At 43.0% G+C, this 5,367-nt stretch overlaps 1 long non-coding RNA gene across 1 annotated transcript; it reads right to left on the bottom strand.

Moving 5' to 3' along the window:
* Positions 1-214: 214 nt before the first annotated feature.
* Positions 215-4,508, bottom strand: LOC147756517 (uncharacterized). The gene is made up of 3 exons (XR_015324789.1): positions 3,350-4,508; positions 2,806-2,982; positions 215-1,869 (listed from the first exon to the last, which is right to left on the bottom strand). It is a non-coding gene; the product is annotated as an uncharacterized LOC147756517 (long non-coding RNA).
* Between the last annotated feature and the right edge of the window lie 859 nt (positions 4,509-5,367).

Consider the following 5,367-nt stretch of genomic DNA (forward strand, 5'->3'; position numbering starts at 1 on the left):
CAAAATAATTATCGAAGCCAATTAACTCACCACATCGTGCAACCATGCGCAAAAGGGGTGATTGTTATTATTTGAGAAACGCTATTTCGATGCTGAAAAGTACGTCAAGTTTACGACAAAATGTCCGATGTACCACACTTATTTAGAATTTCGAATCGCGCGGACTTATATAAGAAACCTGACAAACAGAAACGGGAGCTTTTATATACCGTGATCACCAATGTGCGCTATTTATTGGATAGCAGAAATGCTTACATTATTTATTAGCGTAAAACTTTGATACAACCGATACACCGATATTATGTGATAGTATCAATAGAAACTGGTTGAAGAAAACTGCCGAATTATTCACTAGACCCTAGCTCTACAATACAAACCAACCAACCTGTTTTTGCGTTACGGACGGACTAAGCTGTTCTTTTTTATCTTTGGTTCTTTCCTTCGTAACCTGCCACGTACTGCCTTCCACCTACTCTGTTACTTCCAAGAATATATGCCGACAGACGCACTCTCTAGTATATATCTCAATCGTCACCTATGTGTTCATATTAGGGCGTCTTCGTCTTTTTCGGCGAAAAAAAAACCGGCGGACAGAAAAAGAAATAGGGAGCTCAAAGTGACAGTCTACATAAAAATAGGCTCAATGTCAGCTAATGTTGTGCTGTTCAGGTGAGAAGATTGACATTGAGTTGAAGGATGCGCCTGGCAATTCAGGCGTCCTATTGAGATGATGTATCCCACAAAGCGAGTTCCGCTGGCCGATGGGTGACATATGTCAGACCCTCTCTTCTCTGGTGCTCGAAACGAACGCATGGGGTGTTACATTTCTTAAAAAGGATCGTACATTGTTGAATTTCAAGATAATTCGAGGCAATGACGAGTCGCGTCGTTTTCATACTGGCCGTAGACCGAGCGTTGCTCCAAGGAATCACTTTCATCAAGTCAAGCACACACTACCCTTTGCCATGAATGCGACATGTATCCACAGGAGTATGTGATATCCAGGATTACTTTCTGTTATGTTCCGGGCTTGGAAATCCCGTTTGATCCTGTATAGTAGTGCGTAATGTCTAAGAACGTGGAACAGTGGTACAAAGAAGGTGTCAGTTGCGACGTTTGCCTTCATACCACAGAGGTCTTCGTTTTATACAGTAATATAAAATCTGTTTGGCCCTGCCTATTGAACACAAAGCTACCGAAAGGTGTTTTTAAACATGGACAGACGCACCAACTGACGCGCTTCATCAAACAGCGTCTTTTTTTTTGGTATGAACTAGCATGTATAAGTGAAATGTGATTTCTCATTACTTCAGAAAGCAGCTCTCAGTGAATGTTGTCGATCAATATTTAACAACAAGCCGTGTCGTAACAGTGACATCCCATCTACTCATTTGCAGATTAACTTAAAGGGGAATCGCAGGCGGTTATGTAGCAGAGGCGTTAGTGGCGCAGTGCGCGACAAGCCACTTTCATTCCTAACGGCTTCCTTATCCCTTTTTAAGGCCTTGTTCTTTGCCGTCGTTGGAAATAATAAACAAGTACAAGAGGAGTGAGCCAGTAAAAAAGCAAAAGTTGAATTAAAACTTCGCTCGCCTCGCACCCAGTGTGAAGTTCCATATGAAACGCGGTGTGATGATGTCTGGCGGAAAATGACGACTGATATCTCCCTTGATTACGCGTACATAACAGAACAAAGTCGACGATGAAAAAGCTTGTCTCTTACACTTCGTTCGCGTGCAATTTAAATACTCAAATGCAACAAATTCCGATTCGTACGTTCGTGCAAGAACACATCCCATCCATCTGTGAACGCTGCTTAATAGCAACGGTACAACCAGAGCACATTGCTGTTTCCGTGACAGGGATGAGCTGTAACGGAACCAGAAAAATACAGACAGTCGCTAGGTTAGACGAAAAAGGCAAAGGTGTTAGTTTTTTTTTAATCGGAAAAATGTCACAAGAATGATTTTGTTTGAGGTCAGAGCGATGATTATAGAAAACTAACCGCGAAAATCACTGGAACGTTTGAAGACACTAATGATGGCACTTAGCGCGAGCGGGACAGTGAGAAAATCACTACGAAGTATATGTAATTGTCGCAACAAGGTCAGGGACTTCGCTCAGTGTGCTTCCATGAGGTAGCCTCGTAAATACTGACATATGCGTGTGAATAAATGGGAATCCTCGGTTCGCACTCGTTAACAAGCTCATAAAGAAGTTGATCTGGCGTGTTCAAGTTCCTCTCCAGCTACAACAAGTTACTACTATAGAACAATCGATAAAGGGGCAACTTCCAGTGACTCGATGCATGACAGCCAATGTGCAACGACAGGCATGTTCGCGAAGCTGCCACAAAAGTCCACCACAATTTTGCAACATAAATCATTCTAGCGTTATTAAACCTGGTAAAATAGGTAAGAGAAAAAGGCTGCATGGTCACCCTAAATAGAAATCGAGTCTCAGTTGGACAACAGTAGCTGTCAAAGCTTTACTTACTTGGTAGAACACTATAACAAGGCTTCGACCTTATGGTTCAGTCCATGACCTCATACTCTTAGCTTAGTCTCATAATAATTAAAAAGCTTAAACAAAATTCTAACTGGTATAGTTAGTAAATGACACTTAAGCGATACAACGTAACACTTATGAAGCGATTTCTGTTTATTGAGTAGAAGAATACGTATAATACATGTAGACAGTGCCGTCTGAAACGGTCCTTTTCTCACTCTAACAGCATGCTTATTCATCAGCTTTGCTGATAATTAAATAGGGCAACAGAGAATCCTTATCCGGTCGGTGCTTTACCTGCTCAGTTGAGCCGCAGCCGAAAGACGAATTAAGTTCGAGTGGAGCGGTAGAGGGCGCGGCAAGCGGCCTTTTTCACAGCCGCGTCATGCGGTCACCTCTTGGCCTGTTGTAAATCCCTATCGATGTAACACGTAGTTGCATAGAGTCAATGCATTCTATTGGCCGAACAAAAGTCTAAAATAGAAAAAGAGAGCGCAAAAATATACCTCTTCGGAAAATTGACCCAATTCAATTCAGGTTACTGGCTGCGCTATTCCCCTGCTACAGATTGAGTACTTCAAGATTATAATGAATGCTAAAAAAAAAACAAATAACAGGAGCCTAGGGAACAAAGGTCAGGAAAGCTCTCGAGTTACGTAGCCCATCCAGGTCACATACAGAATAAGATGGCAGACATCATGAGGAACAGAATGACAGCTTAAAAAGATAAATATTTGGCGTCAAATATCGATATAATAATAATCTTTTCGGTTGAGTGGGCTTTCCGTCTTATGCGGGCGGGAAGAGGACGATACAGTATTTAGACGGGGAGGCTCTGAACCTGCTAGCTTTGGCAGACGATTCCGTTGGCCGCGTAGCTGCTTTTTTGTTTGGATCAAGCCTCCGTCGTTGTCATGTTTCGTCCCGCTCGTTGCAAGGCCGATACGTCGACTATACGGGGCAACAAGGTTGAATGGAAGAAAATGGGAATCAGGAGCAGTGGCGTGTCAGCGGCTTAGGCGTGGTAGGTAGTGAGGGGTCTTTGGTCGGCACATGGGTTGCTCTGCTATGTATCGTGCGCAGGGCCAATATTTCTCCGTTCATTCCTTCTTTTGCAAAAAAAGGCCTGCATTTCTACGTCACTAGCTTCGCTTAGCTGAGGGCTAGCCGGCTGGCTGATTCGCTTGATCTTCGTCCACTATGACTTCTGCTGCCGACTCCGCCGTACGTTCCAGCTTACGCCAATCTTTTGTAGCATAAATATCTAGCCGTCGTTGCCATCTTGGGATAGAGGAGACGCGCGGACACAGCGAAGACATATGCTCCCACACACAGGCTTCACAAGAGATGAACTGAATGCGACATTTTGTATTCAGGTTGAGTGTTTGTTACGTTTCCTCCGCTTGCCGGCAACGGTTAGCTCATGGCCGATGCACACACACACATCCACACATATCACCCTCATACAGAGATACAGATGCCTTTTCTTTTCTTGAAGCCTTTAGTCATCCCTTTTTTCTACACTCTACTGCTCGCCCTGTTGGCCTTTTCTTGCTTTCCTACTTAGTTCTTTGTATGCGCAGCTATCTGTACACAGTGTTTTTCAGTCTGTTGCTTTTTGGCTGTTTCCCGCTCGACGGCATTTTTCGATATTTTCTTTATCCTTCTGTTAGGTCCTAAAAACGAGATGCACACATAATTGTAGGGCAGCATGGACTGACGTTCCACAACGGAATAACCATACGTCCTCCTATACAACGTCAGCATCAACACGTGTGAAACGTATGTGTTTTGGGACAACTCCTCTATTGCAAGACGATATTTTCTCCCCACAAATCGAGCCCTTACTTTTTTTTTTTTGGCTCCTCGTAATGTACACTAGTTCTTTTACTTGGTCTTCCCGTCCGGTAATATTTCTCTGTTTTTTTTTTGATCGGCCGTCAACTCTGCCTGCTCCATTTCAAGCAACGACGATCTATCAACACAACGAAATCATTGTGTTTCTGCCTCTCCTCAAAATTCTCTACTGACTAGAACGTATATTGCGTCTTGTCGGCTTTATTTTTTTTACTTGTCGTCTCGTTCTCTGCACGCAGTTTCGACCGAACGTTCTGATAGAATACGGTCTATCGCATAGAATGTAAATAGAAGTGTTGCTGAGATCTGACAGGTTGCGGTGACGCAGTCCTTGTGCTTGTTATCGAATACATCATCACGCCCTTCCTCCCGTCCGTTCCCGTGCAGTCAACTTTTTCATTCAGTCATCTTTGGCTAGAACTAAGATATGCAGCAATGGTGGGAATCATGAGCAATAGCGCTGTGACGTTAGCATAGACGTATTGCAGAGTATATGCTAAGGGAAAAATAAATCTAAACAAATGCACACGTTGAAGAAGGAAGCTGAACTATACAATTCAATGTGTGCAGTATCAACAAACAGAATTTGTTTGACAGTATTATTCAACCATGGTTTATCATCGATTTACTTAGGTATTATATAATATGTGCTTGTCCGGAGCTACTGGACGAACTGAGAAACTTGAAAGGTAGTCAACTTCTAAATCGTAATAGCTGCAATAAATACGTGGCCACATTACTCACGCATTGACCGACGCTCTGGAAGTTTCCCAATGACTGTGTAGTTGTATCGTGTGGTATCGTACCTAACCTCGTTATCGACAGTTTGTTTGAGAGAATTGACGGTAATTTGTGCTACTTTATCTGTCGTTCTCTTCAAGGCCTAAAAGCAGTTGAGGTCCTGCAGTGCATCTAAATCTGAAATCTATATAAGAACTAGAGCCATCGCTCGGCATTGTTTTCTTCGATCTAGGCCATGATCGAAGCGTAGCGATTAAGTTG

The sequence above is a fragment of the Varroa destructor genome, unplaced genomic scaffold (assembly GCF_002443255.2).
Source record: "Varroa destructor unplaced genomic scaffold, Vdes_3.0 BEIS01000003.1, whole genome shotgun sequence".
NCBI classification, from domain to species: domain Eukaryota; kingdom Metazoa; phylum Arthropoda; class Arachnida; order Mesostigmata; family Varroidae; genus Varroa; species Varroa destructor.